The following is a 10,274-nucleotide window of genomic DNA, read 5'->3' as shown; positions in this document are numbered from 1 at the left end:
CCCAGAGCTGGACCCAGCCCTGCAGGGGGGTCTCCCAGAGCGGAGCAGAGGGGGAGAATCCCCCCCTGGCCCTGTGCCCCCCCTGCTCTGGGTGCAGCCCAGCACACGGGGCCTTTCTGGGCTGCCAGCACACGTTGCTGGCTCACAGGCAGTTTTCCACCCCCCAACCCCCCCAAGTCCTTCTCCTGGGGGCTGCTCTCCATCCCCTCCTCACCCAGCCTGGATTTGTGCTGGGGATTGCCCCGACCCACGGGCAGGACCGTGCCCTTGGCCTTGTTGAACTCCAGGAGGTTTGCCCGTCCCCCCTCTCCAGCCTGTCCATGTCCCTCGGGATGGATCCTTCCCTCAGCGTGTCACCGCCCCACACAGCTCGGTGTCGGCAGGAACTTGCCGATGACCAGGAACCTCTGCCCTTCTAGAGAGACTTATGGCCATGGAAACAGCCAAGACTTTCTCAGTGTCACAGCCACAGAAGGGGCCCCTTAAACTTCCCTCTATACAACCGCTCTAAAAAAATATAAAATTTGCACCTATCAGTCATGTAGAACAGATACCTTTCCACTTTCTCTTCTTGGTTTTAATAAGTTGAACTTACCTGATGGCCGGGCACAGGAGTTCGTGTTTGTTTGCATTTATTGGCTTCTTTCCTCCTACCACCAATCCTAAACACAATACAGTAAGAGCCAAACTACCAGCCATGAAATTGAAAGGCGGTGTTAGTTGTTTTGAGGGGTGTGTTTGAAGGTTGCTCCCAGCATCCTCCAATTTCAGAGTGTTGATTTGATCATTTGGTCTGTTAATGTGGACCAATACAGGATTTTCTTTTTAAAAGGCTGGTCAGTTAAACTCAGAGCAACAAAGCTATAGAGACTTGGATAGACTGGATCGGTGGCCAACGTTAATGGGATGAGCTTCAACAAGGGAAGTGCCAGGTCCTGCCCTTGGGCCACAACCACCCCCTGCGTGGCTACAGGCTCGGGGAGGGGTGGCTGGAGCTGTCTGGGAGAGAAGGGTCTGGGGGTTCTCATGGACAAGCAGCTGAACAGGAGCCAGCGTGTGCCCGGGTGGGCAAGAAAGCCAACGGCATCCTGGCTTGTGTCAGCACTGGTGTGACCAGCAGGAGCAGGGAGGTGACAGTCCCCTGTGCTCTGCACTGGTGAGGCCACACCTGGAGCGTTGTGTCCAGGTCTGGGCACCTCAATCCCAGAGAGATCTGGAGGGGCTGGAGCAAGGGCAGAGGAGGGCAACGAGGCTGGGGAAGGGCTGGAGAATCAATCCTGTGAGGAGCCAGGGAAGGAGCTGGGAGTGTTCAGTGTGAGGAGGAGGAGGCTGAGGGGAGCCCTCATCCCTCTCTGCAGCTCCTGACAGGACATTGCAGAGAGGCTGGGGCTGGGCTCTGCTCCCAGGGGATCAGGGACAGAACAAGAGGGAACGGCTGGAAACTGCCCCAGGGGAGGGTCAGGCTGGGCAGGAGGAGAAAATGTTTCCCAGCAAGAGTGGTGCGAGAGTGGAAGAGGCTGCCCAGGGAGGGGGGAGTCCCCATCCCTGGGGGGGTTTCAGGGCCGTTGGGATGAGCTGTGGGGATGTGGGGTAGGGGAGAACTTTGTAGAGTCGGGCTGAGGGTTGGACTCGCTGATCCCGAGGGGCTTTTCCAACCTGAAGGATTCTGGGATTCTGTATGTTGTAAAGGAAAAGCTGTAAGAACAGGGTTAATTGAAAATTGCCCCAACAAGTGTCTTCAGCAGGATGCTGAAGAACTAAGATAATGAGACTTTAAAAAGGCATTCCTCCCACATCAGTTTTCAGACAGGACTTTCCCAGGGCCAGCACTAACATCTACTTGGGTAGAAGCAGATAGTATCTATTATCTACTTGGGTCGCTCTAAAACTTGGGACTGATTTGGCTTTTTCCCCTAAGTGTTAACTTCTTATGGGCAAATAAAGATACGGTAAACAATACTGTTTTCTCTTTAAAGAGTAAGAGCAGTTGTTTTCTGCAGCAAACTACTACAAATACATACTGGAAGAGCTATCAACAGCCCTTTCTGAAATAGTCTCTTCCAGTTCTTCATTAGACAGGCACCTCATGGAGGTGATTTGGTTAATTTTAAGGCCTGAAAACCACTTTTTTCACCAGCACCTTTGCACAGCAGTGATCCAGGTCAGAGCACCTCACCCGGGATAACACCCAAAGCTGATGTTTTGCCTTCACATACAACAGCTACATTCAGGGGGATGCTGTAACCTTTTCAGCAATTTTAATTGACATGACAGATTAGGCCATCTCCTTCAATTATTAGTTTGCCAAGTATTTGCCACTACTGTGCTGTCCCCGTGGCCCCTATTTCTAGAATCAAGCCCCAGTAACACTGGTCTCAGTTACAGCTGCACACCCTTCCTTAACACAGAAGACACTCCTTGTCTTTGAAGGTTTTTTGGACAAGAAGTGGGTTCTGATTTACCTTGATAGGTAAATCCTCTGCTCGGAAGGTTTTACACAACATTTCCTCCATAAATAATTTATTTTAATACCCAAAAGCCAGCATGCATGGCATGGGGAATTTATTTTTGGCTCCCACACTGCTTTATCATCCTGCAAATTTTTTTCTTCCCATTCACCACAGATATTCAAGTCCTCCCTAGCTGCTGTGTTACTCCATTTTCACAGAATAAACAGGTTTTCTAGTGACTTCAGGGGAAAACAAAGGCACTGAGCACTTCCGAAAAAGCCATCTTCATTTTATTCTTGTTCTAACGACTTTACAACTCCTGTTTAAAACTTCTCTTAGCTATTCGCAGCTCCCCAGACCTGCCCAGTCTCCCTTGGCCTGAGGCAGAACAGCTTTCTCCCCAGCAATTAGTGCAACCCTAACTCAGCACTTCCCATCCCACTTGCACAGACTTCTCTCCCCTGTCTCCTGTTTAAAATCTGCCAGCTGGGAGGGATCTCCTGGCTTTCGCTACCGTTTCCTACTAAGGGTATTCCTTTCTCTCAACGGTAAATCAATTATTGCTGAACTGTGTGATCTGGCCTCATCCAGGACAGCATCTGACCCTCCACCTGTGGCACAGAGGAGCAGGTAGGCTCCAGCAACAACGGTTATGGAGGGGATGTACCAAACATCTGTTGCAGCTCCTGGCCACACATAGCTCATGGCCACAGCCAGACAAGCTGGCCACACACTGGTGCAGTACCAGGTCACAGGAGCACAAAAGGGGTTGGGGTGGAAATGGACTTTTGGACACGGTCTGGTCCAACCCCTTGCAGAAGCAGGGTCACCTACAGCTGGTTGCCCAGGACGACGTCCAGATGGCTTTTGAATATCTCCAAGAATCCCAGAATCATCTGGGTTGGAAAAGCCTCAAGGACCAGTTTCTCCCAAGAATCACAATCTTGGTTGGAAAAGCCCTTGCAGCTCCTCCAGTCCAACCATGACCCTCACCCTGAACTCCCCCAGATCCCTCAGCGCTGGCTCAGCCCGACTCTTCAACCCCTCCAGGGATCCCGGGGACTCCCCCCTGCCCTGGGCAGCCCATTCCAACGCCCAACAGCCCCTTCTGCACAGAAATCCTTCCTCAGAGCCAGCCTGACCCTGCCCTGGGCAGCTTGAGGCCATTCCCTCGGGGCCTGGCGCTGGGGCCTTGGTGCCAGAGACTCATCCCCCCTCTCTGCCCCCTCCTGGCAGGGAGTTGCCGAGGGCCAGGAGGTCTCCCCTCAGCCTCCTCTTCTCCAGACTGAACCCCCCCAGTTCCCCCAGCCGCTCCCCAGCAGACCTGTGCTCCAGACCCTGCCCCAGCTCCGTTGCCCTTCTCTGCCCACACTCGAGTCACTCAATGGCCTTTTTGGGGTGAGGGGCCCAACACTGAACCCACTCAGCGAGGGGCGGCCTCACCAGTGCCGAGTACAGGGGTAAGCTTGGTGCCTAAGAGGAGCCCCAAAGCCTTTCCTGCCAAGCTGCTTTCCAGGACACTCATGGTTCTGCTCTTCTCTCTGTCCTACAGCTCCTTTAGTTTCTAAGGCCTTGGAAACCCATAGGAAGTCTTCCCCCCTGTTTATTCTACTGGGAAAAATAGCAATTTAAAACCCTAGTATATACACTTTCTATGATCCCTCAGATTCTCAAGTTGTGAAAACCCTGATTTGCAAAATAATTAAAAATACTGAACTCGGCAAGTTGGCTTTGGACTGGAGCAAAAAGCACCAAAGCTCTGAGCTCCTACCAAGTCATCCCCAATGGCCAACAGCACCAACAGCCCCAGGAGAGACTTACCAGTGATCTCGTGCCAGTCCTTAGCCACAGTTTCAAAAGCTTTAAGCTACATGTGAAGTACAGAGGTGTGACATAACTGACAAAACTTTACTGAGCCTACAAAGCCATGGGAGACTCTTCAAAAAATATTTTATCTACATATTCGGCTGCGATGTACAAGTAGGGGCTATGTTTCAGCTTGCCTTCAAAACACACTGCAGGGCTGGCTTGGCAGGTATGGTGGGAAGTGTCTGCTTTTTCCTTTTCTTCCTCAAATGAAAACAATGAGCAGCAGCCAAAAGGCTCTGAAAATCTGTGGCACTATTTCAGGAGAAAAAATAACCCCAACCTAAACCAACATCTACTTGCAGTTTTTACATGCTGCAAAAACCCACACGCTCAAGAGGGAATTCTGGTTTTAGCAGGTTTGTTTTCAAGTTATCTTAAATCAGTTTTCTCCTTAGAGTTGTCCAAGCATGCCTTTTTCTGTTCCCTGAGCCTAACTCCGGTGTTATTTTCCCATCCCAAAAAGCCAGCACGTATCCCATGAAGCGTAAGGGGTGGGATGTCCTTGTGGAGACACTGCACACCAGTGCAAAGCAAAGAATCCTGCCCCAAATTCTCTGACTTCTAATGCTTAAACTTCTGCCTTGGGGCCAGTGTGCTGCTGCTGCTAGTCAAAATCACAGAGCATCACATACCTCTGAGGACAACAGGAGCACTGTTGGGAGAAAGCAGTACCACCCTTTTCACTTTTATTGTCCCCCAAACCAGAGACCCTGCAGGGCAAGAGCTTGCTGCAATTATAACTTCAGCTGAGCATGGATAGATTTATCAGCCACTGCCAAGCTGGTTTGGATCTGAATGGCCAGTTTAGACACAAACCACCGTCTAGTTCAATATTTGCCTTCAGAACCATCCTAGTTTCTTAATAAGCTGTTCCTGGCTCAGCTATCAGATCCTGTGACTTTCAGCTCCTGAGCTCCAAACCGATAGCAAAGGGCACCTAAACCACAGTAGAGTTAATCCTAAAGCCTGGGGAAAATTCTCGGAGCTGGTGACAGGGCAGATGCCTTTAATCTGCCTTGAAATACTGCTTGGGACATGGGCAGCGAGTCCATGTGGCTGTCTCCTCCTGCAAGGAAAAGAACAGGTTGGGATTCTCCCAAGGCAAAGCAATCCTGTCAGCATCGTGGTAAAGCAAGCACAGCTTGCAAGTGTAACACTTTTGGGGAATATGAAGGAAATTCCCAGTTCACACATCAACTAAAGGGAAGAGCCACTTTCTATTCCCCCTGGATAAAGTGTCCTTCAGCTCTCAACATCTTGCACAGGGGTAACAAAATGGGACCTCTCAAGCTGTGACTGTCAGAGGCACTTTGACACCACTAGACCTCTGGTTTCTGAGGCCTGAAAACCGTGAGACTTGTGAAGAGACCGAAGTGTGTTCAGGGCCAGATCCATAACCCAGCCATCCAACGTGTCTTTTCACAGCCTCGGGGACTGCTGGGGACAGCCAGACTAAGGTTGTTCCCCAGAAAGGCACAGGAAAGGGTAAAGTTTCTCGCACCACAGCTGCATCACCATCTGAACACTTCCCCTTTCCTGACCACATAGCACAAAGATTTCAGTTTTAAATTTCGATCACGAGGCCCCTACACATAGAGCAGAGTTAATTGTCCTGAAAGACAGTTAAGTTCTGCTTTCTGATTTTGGGCAGAATAGTTTAAAATAAGGAGGAACTTTGCCCCTTTGAGGCAAAGTGGATCACACCAAAGTGCCCAGGTTTGGTACCAACCCATGGCACCAGCCCCATCCAATGACCACTCAGATTCATGTGGCTGTTTTCCCCCCATGGTTCAGCAAGGAGTTCACAGAAGAGCTAGAAACAAATCCATTCTTTTCCCACCCAACACTCCTCACGCTGGGTCAAAATGTCCCCCAGCCCTCCCCAGCTCATCATTGGTCCTAAGGAACCCCAGGCAATATCACAGCTCCATCAGAGGGGCAGAAAGAATGAGCCTGAGGAGGTGGGAAGCCTGTCCCGAGCCCTTCTAGAAGTGGATGGATGACCACAGATATACTTACTGCATGTGCTAAAAAATAAAATAAAATAAAATAAAGCTCTTGGTTAAGCAGCTTTTTCCACCATGGATGCTGCTGTGAGTCAGACTGACCCCGTGACCCATCAGTGTAGTTCTGCTGACCCAGAGTAGGGAGGAGAGTTTCCACGACTCACTTTTTACACGAAAAATCTCCAACAAATCGTTTGCAACTCACTACAGTTTTTATCCCAGTGAGGAATTTAAATTAAAAAAATAAATGTTAAGGAAAATTTTATTTTTTAAGTATCCTGATTTTTCTCTGACTGAGGCTTCAAAACAAACATTCCCAAACCACCCATCACTGGCACCAGGGATTTCAAACCATTCATAGATGGAGGAACTGTTGTGTTTGTTGGTTTGGGTTTTTTTTATGGGTAAATTTATCACTCCCAATTACTAAAAATTATTTAAAAGTGATACTGTGATTGCTTGAGCTTCCAATACACCCTCTCACATCACTCAGCACACCACCGTAAGGTTAAAACCAACTAGCTTTTGGTCTTGGATGCACCAAGCACGAAGAAGACAGATTAAACACAGACAAAACAAATGCTCCAGGATGCCCAGACCAGTGCAAGTATCTACTCAAAGCAGAGATTACACTAATACCCCAAAATATATTTGATTCATGCTCCTTGGAAACTCCCAAGTCACAAATCCAAATATACTTGCAAAAAACACCTGAGACAGGGAACAGGCAGCCACCATGAGCTTTGGAGTGCTGGGATATTCTCAGCAGAGGCCAGGTGGGAATCCCAGAATCATCTGGGTTGGAAAAGCCCTTGAAGCTCCTCCAGCACAACCATGACCCTCCCCTTGACCGTTCCCAACTCCCCCAGATCCTTCAGTAAAGCTCCTGAATGACCTATGATCAGCTCAACCACACCCCAAGAGTGTGCAGGTGCAGAGAAAGCCAGGGATCAGCTGGGGAAATCCTGGTCTGGCTTCATCTCTGGCAGGTAGAGCAAACCCTGCCATGGATCAGGCTCCTGGGCTTCTCCTTGGACAGTCCCATTGACCTGTCTACAGATCAAATTCTGCTCTCTCCAATCCACTGTTCCTGCTAAAAATACCTGGGCCATAACTTACCTTTATCCTCCTCTCCACGATAAATAGTGAATGGGAAAAAGAGGGCAAATAGGGTTTTCACTGCAGCAGCCCTTAAGGTAACCTTTTAGTGATGAAGTCCCCAGGACTTCTGGTGGTGCCAAACCCTCTCTGGAAGCAGAGGTCTGTTTAGTGACAACAAAGCTGAAGGAGAAGGTCAGCAGATCATAAGAAGATGCTGGGGGGGCTGGAGCCCCCCCTGTGAGGACAGGCTGGGAGAGTTGGGGGGTTCAGCTGGAGAAGAGAAGGCTCCGGGGAGAGCTTAGAGCGGCCTCCCAGGGCTGAAAGGGGCTGCAGGAAAGGGGGGAGAGACTCGTCATCAGGGGTGTGGGGATAGGGCAAGGGGGAACAGCTTTAAACTGACAGAGGGGAGATTTAGATGAGCCCTAAGGCAGAAATTGTTCCCTGTGAGGGGGGTGAGGCCCTGGCACAGGCTGCCCAGAGAAGCTGTGGCTGCCCCCTCCCTGGCAGGGTTCAAGGCCAGGTTGGACGGGGCTTTGGGCAACCTGGGCTGGTGGAAGGTGGCCCTGCCTGGGTCAGGGAGTGGCACTGGGTGATCTTTAAGGTCCCTTCCAACCCAAACCACTCTGATTCTGTGATAAGGTGCTAATGGCTGAATTTACCAAAATAACCACACACTTGGACCTAATTAGTAGGTGGTAAAAAGCAGAATTGGAGGTAGGCAGATGTCTCACAGCCTGAAGCACCACCCTTGGGAACTGTGGAGTTAAAATAGCTTCAATCAATTCCTTGTTTGTGGGGGTTACGCACATCCACAGCTCCCCCAAAAGTGGAAAAACCCACAGATATGATGCTGAGTCTGGTGAGTAAGTGAAGTTGCTTTTTCACATTATTTAAGAAGCCCCTATTTGTTATTCTGCAAAATGTCTCTTTCTTCACTCCCACACTCCAATCAAATGACCAGAGATCCAAATGAGGATTTATTGACTTTTTAGGACATTTCTAAGCGCTAACCTTTGTCGAAGCACCGTAAGTGCACCGACTGCTGATTACACAGGTGGTGGATTATTTCCCATAATCATTTCCAAGCTGGGCAAGATTTGCAGCGTGCAATGCCCAAGCATGAATTACTTCTTATAGAGGAGGACTCTCATGTTCTTTGCAGATCTTGTGTCTTGATAAAGATCTGGAGCCTTGTGCTTGGTGAGCCCCAACTGCTCGAAATGTTCTGAAAGAGCAGAAAGGAGTCAGGTTCCTCCTTCCCCACCCTCTTAAAACCTGAATTCCAGGTTCTGCACTTCCGCTGCAGGAATGCTGTTGCCACACAGCATCTGAGCACCACAAGCTTTGGGGTTGCATTGTTCTTCCTAGTATAAAAATAAAAACAAAGGGCTGATGTAGGTCGCCCCAAATTCAGAGGCTATAGGCAGGGAGAGCGATAATTACTGATTGTCCGTGGATCCAGACGACCTAATAACTTCAATCACTATTAGAGAGTTTTCCTACAGCAGAAGAAAAGGTACCAGAGACATTTCTAGGAGGGAAATAAAGCTGTTGCTTGATTTTTTACAAAGCCAAACAATGATGCTAATCTGTGTTATACCAGAGCTGAAGTTCAGGGGATTTCCACACACAAATAGCCGGATGGATGCTCTGACGTTTCTCTGCAGGTATTTTGAAAAATCACCACAAAACAAACATACACGGCAAGAGGACGTTCCTTGAGGCACAGCAGTAAACTGCGACGTTCAAGCAAAGGATATGAGTTACCTGGAACACACACAGCACTGAGCCCCCAGAAAGAAGGTGAAGAACTGGGAGGGGGAAGCTCCTCCGTACAACCCTGTATTTACAGAACAGGGCACAACACTCCACGAAAGCTCAGGGTTTAATTCAAGCAGTATTTCCATTTTTTAATTTCTTTTTCCTCATGTAGCTTCTCTCTTCGGGAAGAGTTCTTCCCTTTAATTCTTCCTTGCTTCAAAAAAGTCCTTCAAGTCCTTCTGCCTTTCCCATTCCCCACCCCTGCTCGGCTGGGCGATGGGGGAAAAGCAGAGCAGGGGGGTGCCACTACGCTGAGCACTAACCCGAGCCGCGCACGCCTCAACCCTCGCTCTAAACCAGCACGTTGAAAGCCTCCTTTGCAAAACACCCTTTTGAAAATACTCAAGTGCCACAAAGCAGATGTGAATGCACAAACCACGATCCAGCTTTAACTGAGTCCCTTCTCCCAGAGCAGCACCTAAGACCTCGGATGAAGATGGGGGTGGGTTACGCAAATTTCCCCATGCAGGGTAAAAGCCCGAGACTGGTTCCCAGAACAATCACCTCCTCTTCTGAGCAGCCGCCTACCCCAGGCCCTGCTGTCACTGTCACAAGGCTGCCGTGCCATGAGCCTCTGACACCGAGCACCCCAACTCAACGGGAGTCAGACTAAAAAAATACAGGACCCTACCCTTACTTTTTTTGTTTGTTTGTTTGATTGCTTGTAAGTAATTACTGAGGAAGCCATTTGGAAAGGCGTAATTGTAGCAAAATGCAGTTGGAAGAGAGTTCTCAGCCACTTTTCTCCCCCAGACACTCCACACCCCAAACTGGGAGGGCAGCCCCTATGCAATAACCTCATCCTGCTGCAGTCAAGCAGCTCCAACCACAAAATCAGCTTGTAGATCGCTTTAATGACACGCCTTTAAAAAAAAGACTCAAAACTTTACTACATTAAAAACACCCCACACAAATCTCCTGAACTCCACCACCATTTTTTTCCGTCAGAAAGTTAAATCCAAATCATTTTGTATTTTAAAATACATACATAGGGTTTTTGTTTCGGTTGGGGGGGGGGGGGGGGTTT

The 10,274-nt window shown here is 49.3% G+C and overlaps 1 protein-coding gene across 1 annotated transcript in view; it reads right to left on the bottom strand.

Moving 5' to 3' along the window:
* Positions 1-10,274, bottom strand: part of LOC113490683 (tetraspanin-36-like) — a 23,892-nt gene that overhangs the window by 13,125 nt on the left and 493 nt on the right. The gene's annotated exons all lie outside the window — the stretch shown is intronic.

This window comes from Athene cunicularia, unplaced genomic scaffold (genome assembly GCF_003259725.1).
Source record: "Athene cunicularia isolate RWA unplaced genomic scaffold, athCun1 SCF_20, whole genome shotgun sequence".
Taxonomy (NCBI): domain Eukaryota; kingdom Metazoa; phylum Chordata; class Aves; order Strigiformes; family Strigidae; genus Athene; species Athene cunicularia.
Note: the sequence above shows the minus strand (reverse complement) of the source record. Positions and strands in the feature narration are given on the sequence as shown.